Source organism: Choloepus didactylus, chromosome 16, assembly GCF_015220235.1.
Source record: "Choloepus didactylus isolate mChoDid1 chromosome 16, mChoDid1.pri, whole genome shotgun sequence".
Lineage (NCBI taxonomy): Eukaryota > Metazoa > Chordata > Mammalia > Pilosa > Megalonychidae > Choloepus > Choloepus didactylus.
The window spans coordinates 22,519,446-22,530,453 of record NC_051322.1 but is presented as its reverse complement, the minus strand read 5'-3'; the positions used below and the strand labels follow the sequence as shown (position 1 = coordinate 22,530,453).

The following is an 11,008-nucleotide window of genomic DNA, read 5'->3' as shown; positions in this document are numbered from 1 at the left end:
CACCTGGAACCTCAGAATGTGATCTTATTTGGAAATAGGGACTTTGCAGATGGAATTAGTTAAGATGAGGCCATACTGAATTAGGGTGAGCCCTCAATCCAGCACTTGTGCTGTGGAGAGGAGAAGACAGAGGCGCTCAGGGGAGAAGAGCATGTGAAGATGGAGGCAGAGACTGGAGCCACGCAGCTACAGGCCAAGGCTTGACGGCAATGACCAGAAGCCAGGAGAGAGGCGAGGACGGGGTCTCCCCCAGAGGCTTTACGGAGAGCCTGGAACTGCCGAACCTTTACTCAGACTTCTTGCCCCCACAACCGTGCGGGAATAAAGTACTGAGACCGCTCAGCTTGCAGTGATTCGTGTGGCGGCCCGAGGTCCCCGAGGCAGTTGGGAGGCTTGGATGACCGAGGAGGGCTGGAGGGAGACCAGCTGCTGGCCTCAGAGACGGCCTCAGTGGCAGGAGGGGGCGACTGCCACCCCACGAACACCAGCACCTCCCACAAAAACGGAGGCTTCGGCAACGGAGCGCCCCATCGCCCAGAGGGAGGGCAGGGACGACCTCAGCACCGAGGACGGCCGGTGACCGGACACAGAAGGTTCTGCTCCCCTAACCCTGCCCCTGCCCCCAAGCTGGTGAAGCCAGTGGCACACCTCACATGCCCCCCACCACTCCAAGCCCCTCAAGCCTTGAGTCTTGACTGGGGAGAGCTGTGAACTGGGTGCGAGATTAAAGTTGCAAACTGCATTGGACTAATTGACCGGAAAAGGGACTGGAAAATTACAGAACATGCCCAAGATACAGCCAAGGGAGAAGAATGGGGAATGTGACTTAAGCTGTTGAAAACGGTTTGGGCAAAAACAATTCATTTCTTATTTATGCCCCGACAAATTGAACCTCCTTGCTAAATTGGTTCTGTGTCAAGTTGGTACTTCCACTCTTGCAGTCAAAAGAGCAAGGGGCACCAAGACCCACCAGGATTTGACTGTGTGGGACAGGAGCCCGTGGGGGTGGCTGGGCCTTGGTTAATAATATACGTGTAAATAAAAGTGAACAGTAATTAAAGGTGAGGCAATATGTGGTCCTGCCAGCTCCCTCTTGGGAGTGGTTTGGGAGGAGCTTGTGAAGGCAAAAGTTGTAAATAATGGATTCTCCTGAGTTGGTGAGCTCGGAACATCTTTGTCACCAGGAACCTGTCACCTCCCACCGATCGGGCCATAGGAAAATCAAACCCAGTGTTCTGATTCCTCAAAGCCCCAGTCACTCTCTGCCTGAAGTCGCTGCTGTCTAGAGGGAGACTCCAGCCTTGGGAGACCTGCTTTCGTGAAGCCACGAAGGATTGTAACATGTGGCAGCTCCCCCCCGGTCCCCACCGCTGGGAGGGTCCGGCCCACACAAGGGGTGAGGATGCCTGGAAGGCTGGGGGCACCATTCCCTGCATTTTATAGATGAAGACGCTGGTGCTCCGAGAGGTTGCATGACTTGTGCCAGATCATAGAGATCTAAGGCACGGGGCTCGGATTGAGTCCTGTCCCCTCCCTGCTGACACTGCAGAGCAAGTCCGAGCTGAGGGCGGCTGCCCAGGTGCCCTCGTGGCTGCATCTCTGCTCCGCAGAAAAGGAACTAGCAGGGACCCGCCAAATCAGTTGGGGAGGCGCTGGTGTGCCCATGGCCCCCGGCATTCCCATCGCCTCCCCAGGTGTCCTGGCAGGCTACTGCCCTTAGGTGGCTGAAACCTGGGGCTGGAGAAGTGGGGTGATATGCAGCACCTTTTCTTCCTTTCCACTTCTTTTGGGGCTTAGATGGTGCTTTTTTTTTGAATGGGAGGAAATAAGACCTCCCGTTAAGAATCAGTTAATTAATTAAGAGACCACTAATTATTTGAAAAGTGGCTTATGAGAGCCTTTGCTCAAGTTGTATGTGGTCTGAACTGGATAAGACAACTTGGGGTTATAGTAGAAGGGCCCGGGCCTTTCGACAGATCCACTGAGTCCCCAAAATATTACCTATTTTGCTTAAGGTCAAAGAGGAATTTATAATCCTAAATTAGCCTCAGAGAGGACAGTCAAATCAGTTAAAATCCGCAAGATTTTCTCAGGGTAAATCCTTGATCAATACTGGTTCAAATGCCTAAGGGGTTATAACTGAGCAGCAAAACACTAGCTTTTTTTTTCTTTTAATGCCATTTTATTGAGATATATTCACACACCATATAATCCATCCAAAGTATACAATGACTCACAATATCATCATATAATTGTGCATGCATCACCACAGTCTATTTTAGAACATGTTCATTACTCCAAAATAAAGAAAAAAATAAAAAAAGAACACCTAAAACATCCCATACCCCTTATACTCCTCTATTATTTATATATTTTTGTCTTTATTTTATTACTCATCTGCCCATACACTGGATAAAGGGAGTGTCAATCACAATTTTACACAATCACAATCACACAATAAAAAGCTATATTGTTATACAATCATCATCAAGGATCAAAGCTACTGCATTACAGTTCAACACATTCAACTATTTCCTTCTAGCTATTCTAATACACTAGAAACTAAAATTCATAACAATAACCTCCAGAATGACCTCTCCACTCTATTTGAAATCTCTTAGCCACTGAAACTTTATTTTGTTTCATTTCTCTTCTCCCTTTTGGTCAAGAAGCCTTTCTCAATCCCACGATGCCAGGTCCAGGCTCATCCCTGGGAGTCACGCTCCACATTGCCAGGGAGATTTACACCCCTGGGAGTCATGTTCCACGTAGGGGGTTGGGCAGTGAGTTTACCTGCAGAGTTGCAAAGGACTACCTTTTAAGGAGTTGACATATCAATTAAGATTAAACAAAAATTTAAGAGAATAATTTGAAACAGACCATAATCAAGTTTGAAATCATGTGGTAAAAAAAATCTGCGAGCCAAAGGTAGTAAGAAAGTAAATTGGGGTGAAATCATTTTTTGAAAGAGTGATAGAAGAGCAAAAGAGCAGCAAAATGAGAAGAAGTATATTAAAGAATTATGAAAGTAATACTGTAACCTTGGTTTTATTTTTCTAGAAACCTTTCTTTGAATACTTTATACAGCACTAGGCAGAGTGTCATTTTTGTTTTTAGACCACTTATTACATATTGATTATAATGGCAGAAGATATAATGAAGAATTAAAATGTTTTTTTTCCTGATTTTTCTAAACCAATTCCTAGGAGTTAGCTTAATTATTTATTAATATTTTATATTATATATAACATAAGTTTTGCCATATTAACCATCTTTAAGTGTACAATTCAAGTGGCATTAATTACATTTACTATGTTGTGCCACCTCTCTACTATCCATTACCAGCACTTTTTCATCAGTCCAAGCAGAAACTCTATACATAGTAGACATTAAAAAATGCTATTATCCTTGAGATACTGTACCTACCTTTCCAATGTCATTTGGTAAACTTCTGTCATGATCTTGGGCATGGATTTCACAGTGACAGAGGAATCCTTCAACACTGGATTGTAAGGGGTACCACTGAAGGAAAGAATTTCCCTCCCTAGCTCCCTAGTACATGTGCTGCTTTGACATTTTAAAAGACTCTTTCAGAACATTTTCTTGGGACTCCAAATATAAACTTGTAATGCAGTTTGAACTATGTCCCTTTAGCTTCCTCTTTTACTGTGACTAAAGAATTTCACGTATAACCATTTTTTTGTTTACATCACAGACTTGGCTTTAAAGTACATTTCAGTAAACTGAATCTTATTTTTTTTTAATCTTTTTACAAAATTAGAGGAGCATTTCTTTGGAAAAGATGCTTTCAATTTATAAATTTGCAAACTTTATGTTCAGAATGATGAGTTAAGGAACAAGACTGTGGCAAGCCATCTTTTTTAAAACTAGCATTAAAATCTTTTCTGATATTAAAAATGGCACATGGTAGTTGTTGAAAAAGGAAAAATATAGAAAATTATAAAAAGGAAAATAGAAATCACCTGTAAAGTATAGATAAACATTGGTAACATTTTAGAATATTTCCTTTCAGTTTTTTTCTACATATATGTTAATTTTTAATAAAATTGGGGTCATATTACATGCACAGTTTTGTATCCTGCTTTTTTCACTTTTTGTTATATTGACTTCATTTCCCATGTCATTAAATATTATTTAAAATCATGACTTTTAGTGACAGCATAATATTTTCTAGTATGGACATATAATTAATTTAAATACAGCTGTATTATTGCATATTTAGATTGTTCCTAAGTAGTTGCTAGGACAAATAATGCATCTCCTTTACACAGATATCTTTGTAATGTCTCTGAATATTACCTTAACATATATTCCTAGAATTCAGAGTCAAAAACTATGGACATTTTAGAGACTCTCAACAGGTATTGCCAAATTGAATTCTAGATGACAGCAACAGTTTATAAGTTGCCCGTGTCACTTCCCCCTTGCCACCAACAAATATGAATTTAAAAGTATTTCTCAAGCCAGGGCCTAGAGATGAATCCAAGAGTTGGAGCTGCAGAGATTGAATGCTAAGTTCAGCAGGTCTGAGTGAGGTTTTGAAGGGAAGCTGGAAGAGAGAACAGGCAGATCTGGGACCATTCCTGCAGATGCCACCACACCTCTGGGTGTCTGCAGACTCCTACTATGAGTGGGCAGGTGGGTGGTGCTTGCATGGGTGCTCTGGAAAGTAGTGGTAGGTATTCTGGGCATCTCTTCCTGATATATCTTGTTGTCTCTTGCCTTGGGCTTCTCTATAGCGCCTCTCGGCATAACCACCTGATAACCCTAAAGCAACCGTGGGGTCCAGGCCCGTAGCTGCCTCAAGTCAGCCAAGCAAGGGCAAGATGAATAAAATAGCTTCTATTCCATTGGAATTAAGCCTAGAATTAAGATCCACTTCCACACCCAGGGGTCAGTGGCCCCCAAGATAAAGCAGTGTTTCCATATCATATCTTAATTCATCTCCGTTACCAACAAACTCAAGATTCAATGTTCAGGGATAAGGCATGGGGCGTGCACCTAGCAGTCCCCACCTCCCCCCATTCCATTTCCTCTCTGTTGTGTGTCCCCCTACAAGTGGCTTATACCAGCTCATGAGAGCTAATGGCTAAATTTTCAGAATTTTGAGGGTCAATTGTAAAACACAGTTATTAAAAATTAAATTATAGAAACATCATTACACAGCTTATATGAAAAACAAAGGCAATAAATATCAAAACTCACCACTTCCTTAGTACATTTTACTATTATTTACATCTATTGAATCCTTATGGAAGAAAATACAGATAATAGAGTGCTGCCATGCATATCTTCACAACTCTGGGTTCAACAGTGTCACATTGTAGGTTGATATCAACCATGTGGAAGTGTTTACACTTAGAAATCAGAAATCAGGGCTTGATTTGCTGTTTTGTTGATTGTCTAGACTTAAGAAAGTGATAGAGATAACGTTAATAAATAATGTTAATAATAAAAACGTATATTAAACTTAAAAGTGAGTCGTATCTGTAGCTATCACATTGTGAAAAGCACAAAAAACTGAGGCAACATTCTTCCAGTATTGAAAACTATTATCTGATTCAGCAAAGAAGTTGCTCACCTCTTGATGAAGTTCCAACATACATCTTCTCTGTTTCATTTTCATCTTACTTGCTGAAGTAACTAAAAATACCAAGCAATATTGATGTCAACAAGCAACTTCTTTGGTGGTTGATGACAGAATTGTAGAAGCTGATAGTGAATTTTGCAAGAAGTGGCAAGTCACACTGATATAAATGTATAAACTGAAAAACAAGGTAGGTGTTCTAGCTTAAAATTTATGCTATTTCTAAAATTACGTAAGGAAATCATTAGCAGAAAATTTTACATTAAGCCTCAAAAAGGATTATGAATTTTACTAGTGTAACAAAATTATTTTTCAGATTCTGATCTCTAAAATGCCAAAGTGTCAGGGTGATCGTGTGGTGAAGCTGAATGAGGTTTCAGTTTAATGACTATAATTTGTACGAGGGTGAGAAATAATTGAACAGTAAATTATATATCAGATTTAATGACAATAAATCGATTGCAAAAAATGTTAGCAGATCGGGATGCAACTCCATTTATCAAATCATGGTTGACTTACAACCATAGGTTGACTATGGATAGAAGAATTTGGCAAACAGAACAAAAGCTTCCTGTGAGGAGCAAATGACTATGGAATTTATAATAAGAATTGTGTATGCTAAAATTATTTGTAAACTGTGTGCTACACATAATTTATATCAGTGAAAATAATAATACACACATTTTCTCAGAGAGCCAGTTGTTAAACATTTACCACCCCCCCACCTCCCACACAGGGTTGCATTTCTGTTGAGGTTCCTTCTGATCAGGCCTAATACCCTACACTCTCTGTAGACCATTGCTGCAACCTCAGTGATATCACACTTGGCAGACAGGGACATGTGCTTGTCCTGGCTCTGCACAGGAACTTCCCTGGGCTGGGATAGGCCCCGATGTCCCTCAGGCCTTTGGCTGGAGTCCTGTCAATGCAGATGGTTCTTCCAAGACACAGCCATTGCTTACCAGTACTGGGCTCCAAATTCTTGACTAAATTTAAAAATTGTTATGCAAATGTCATATCACATTTTTTCCCCACAAGGGGCTTCCAACTCTGTTTTCCAGCCCAGAGAGTTCTTATGATTAATGCTTTAACTTCTTATTTTGAGAACGCTGAGTTTAAACAAATTATGATGAATATGCTTTATGTGAGTGATACCTCTGTGTGTATATGTGTGCTGGTGTGAAATGGTAATTAATAACATTGCTTTTGCTAGGCAAATCTGTTTTTGTTGTTGTTGTTGTTGTTAATGAAAAAAGCTTTATTACATCAAGTAATAAATACATACAAAGATGCAAACAGTTTTTAGTCACTTTTTTCCAGACATTTCGATCAACTTACAGGAAACACAGAACTGAAATCTATGTACAGTCTCAGTATGAAAATTTTCAGGGGTCTTTGTTAAGTATGATAGGTTGCTGGTTCTTCTGTATTTATAACATGTGCACTTTTTAATTGACTTCAAAGCACTGATAGTCATGCAAATGCTTAAACAACAAAAAAGTTATATTAAGCAGAATCTACATCTACATGGTATTGCCAAACTGTGCTGGTTACTAAGTAAAGCATGCTGTCAGTGTTTACTTAAAAACGGGATCCTTAGAGTTTATTAGCTTATGAAATTTAGGTAAGAAATGTATTCAAAAGAGAAGATGAAAGCAAGATACTGGCATCTTGGAGTCACACTACAGTTTGATGACAGGTAACTTTTCCACGTTTTTTGTTTGTTTGTTTTTTAAATCAATGCTTAAGGGAAAAAAAAACCCAGGTACTTCCTAACTATTTAAAACACAAATCCTAATCAACGGCAAAATCTCTTCTCAGGTTTCAAGTCTAGGTTCAGAGGTTCAGATCCTAGTGAACCATGGGAGGGAAACAGGGAGAAATAAAAGCAAACTAACATTTTGAGAACAAGAGTTTCATCTGAACAGGTGAGACGAACCGTGACTTCTCATCTTGTAAAAAGATGGAAAGCCTTCAAAGCTAAAAAGGTGGCTAGGATTTGGCATTCAGTTTTGTTTCAGCCAAGCAATCCCGAATCAGTCCTCTAGCGTGAATAATGGCTCATTTTAGTCTCTCCGTGGCACCCTATCTCCCCGCGTCGGTGGGCCCATCTCTTTTCCCAACTCTTCCATGACGGCCGGCAGCTGAGCACATTTGCTTTGGGTTACCTGGCTGTTCCCAGTTCCCTGGGTGTAGCCAAGGGATGGCGGCCCACAGTCACTCAGCAGCTGGCGGTATGTGAGGACGCTGCCATGCTGGTAGAAGGAGATGGACACTTGCAGCCGCGTTGAGGGAAGCTGCGGGCAGGTGCGCGTTCAAGTTCGGTTTGTAAGACATCCCCGCGGGGCAGGGGGCGCGTGGGGCCCAGCTCCCGCACACTTTGTTGTCGACGGCTCGGGCCACACCCGCAAATATGGCCGTCCCAATTTGGTTTTGCCGATTCATTTCAACAGTGAAGCATCATCAGCTGTGGAAAGAAATAACTTCTCTGCTGACCAATGTTGAGAAACCCTTGGGAAATGAGGAAGGCTGGAAGACTCAAGGCGATAGCCTCTTCTTTTGCATTAAATTTAGCTAAGAGCGCTGCTGTTTGCTAAAGGTGCAGAAAAGGATTGGCTTTTACAAAGGGGGTTTATTAGTTCGCAGATTTACAGTTCTAAGGCCATGAAAATGTCCCAATTAAGGCATCAATAGGACTATAACTTCTCTCTGAAAAAAAGGCCAATGGGGTTCCTCTGTCACATGTGAAGGCACTTGACTGGAGGCTGCTGGGCCTCTCCAACGGTTAGCTACTTGTTTCCATTGATTTCTCCAAAACGTCTCTGAGCTTCTGTCTTAGCTTCTCTCTCTCTCAGCTCATGTGTGTTCTTGCTTGTTTCTCCCAGGGTGTTTCTCTCTAAGTGTCTAGGGGTCTTCTCTTAGCTTCTCTGGGGCGAACTGAATTTCATCTCTTAGCTTCTCTCCTGGTTCTGGTTTCAATGGCTGTCTCCAAAGTGTCTCTGGGTGTTTTCTCTCTAAGCATCTCTGAGCTCTCTTCAAAATGTCTCTGCCTTTTATCCTCTCATGGAGGATGCCAGTAAAGATGACTAAGGCCCACCTTGAACGGGCAGGGTCACATCTCCTTGGAAACAATCTAATCAAAAGGTCCCATCCACAATAGGTCTGCCCCCACAGGAGTGGATAAAAAGAACATAGTCTTTTATGGGGTACAATAACAGAGTCAAACCAGCACAATTGCTTTAGACAACTCCAAGCTCTGTACTTTATTATTATTTTTTTTTACAGAGATTTAGTTTCAGGAGCATGCATCCCCATGCTAAGCCCCAGAGAGCTGATTGTGTTGGTGTTTTCAGAATGAATTTATGGCCTCTGCGGGCCCTCAACATAGCATCCTTTGCCCAGGTAGCACAGGAAACAGCTGAGAGTTTGCACCAGACTGATGTTGTCCGGAACACAAAACAGAATGCCTCTGTCCCAAAACAAATGAAGGTCTGGACAAATAGAACAAACCCATCATTTTCATCATATACACGGCATGGGGTGGGGGGTGAGTGTCCAGAATTCATCTAGTTCCTGAATTCCATCCCTGGGTTGAACCATACAGCATTTCATTTTTGTTGGAAATGATTCTATTATCTAAGAATGATCTAATTTTTGAAAACAGTGTGTATGAACCATATTAGAGATCAACTCGGGAATATATAGCGCATCCTGAATAAACTTACACACCTTGGAAATACCTGGTAGATATAAATCTACCCTCTACCCTTACCCTCATGCCCCAGTCTAAGATTTCACAGAGAATTTTAAAGCCTAGAAGGGGAAAGTGTTAAGCTGAATGAAAACTCAATCTACATGGCAAGCTCTGTAAAGATAAATAGCTGGGAGAATGGAGTTTCAAAAGGGGAATTCTTAAAGCAGTTTCATTAAGAAAATGAGCCTGGTTGTAAACATTATCTATTGAATCCTTCCTAATGTAACTGTCATTTGCACAGAGCCACACATTCACATTTGAGAGCTGAAAAGAGAAAACAACATATGGTTGACAAAAGGCTAATATCCATAGCAAGATTTTTCAGAGACCAGTGTTCCCAGCAAATACAACGTCCCACTAGTGGTTCCAGAAGCCCTAAATATAATAGGGGTTGTCAGGGCCAGGGCCAGCAAGCCAGGTAGCCGTGCTCTACCTGCCAGCTTCCTCGGGGTGGGAAACTACCAGCTTCTTTCCCACCTGCACAGAAGCCTTTTCTTCTTGGAAGTCCGGAAGGATGGGATGTCCCCAGGTCCAACTGACAGTCAACTCTGTAACTGCCTATTGATGAGGACACAGGAGAGAGAAATTTCGAGCATTTGTTGTTGGCTGGGTAAGTTACTAAATCAGCAGATGAATGAAACTGCTGCTTACATGCTAAAAATCAAGATTTCCTTCTCTCATTTCTCATCCTATATTTACACTAGGCAGGGGTATGTGAGTGTGTGCATGCATGCACACACACACACACACACAGAGGAGCTTCTAGGGTCAGGAGACAAACCCAGGTCCTAACTGGATGATTTAGGAGACCACCCCATTCATCTGAGAGCTCAGTTTCCTCCTGTTGAATGAGGGGGTGAGATTAGATGACTCCTGGGGTTCATCTGAGCCCTAAGAAATCCCCTCGTGGATTTTAGAGAAGAATTCCTTTAGGGGGATTAAAAATAGTTCAAACACGCAGAGGGGCTCACAGTGGGGACAATGAAAATGCTTGTCCTGGGAATCCTCAGCACCCCACTGATGACGTGTCACCCTCCTGCCAGGGGCCAGCATGCTGCCAGCCCTGGGAAGTCGCTCTTGGCATTTTCATAAGGCCCTTTCTTCTTTGGGGTGCCTTGCCTCCTACGTCCAGTTGTCTGGGCTTAATACCTAAATTAAGTAAAGTAGTTATAGCAACAAGCAGATAGTCACTGCAGAACAAAGGCATGGGAATTTTCCTGGAAGAAATTTTTAAGGGGTAATTCAAGAGACTGAGGCCTGTGAAAATTAGTTTTTCATTTTGGAATTCCCAGTCAGGGAGCCATATACCTCCCAATGGCGCCCCCAGTGATTCTTACAGATGCCCAAAGGACAACTCACTGAGCAAAGAAGTCCATATTAAGAGCAGCTTATGCAAAGATAGACAGACCCCACTGTGCCGGTTATCTATGGCTGCATAAAAAATGAACCGTAAATTTACTGGTTTAAAACACCAATCATTTCATTATATTTCACACTTACGGAGGTCAGGAATTCAGGCTGGGCTTGGCTGGGTGATCCTTCCATCCTGTGTGTCTTCTGTAGAGGTCGTTTCCTAATTCCTGGATGGGCTGGGCTGGAGGGTCCAAGAAGGCTTCTCTCACGTCTTTTGCCTTGGCAGGGATGGC

The 11,008-nt window shown here is 42.1% G+C and overlaps 1 pseudogene; it reads right to left on the bottom strand.

Moving 5' to 3' along the window:
• Window positions 1-7,600: 7,600 nt before the first annotated feature.
• Window positions 7,601-7,945, bottom strand: LOC119511796 (annotated as a pseudogene).
• Window positions 7,946-11,008: the final 3,063 nt, after the last annotated feature.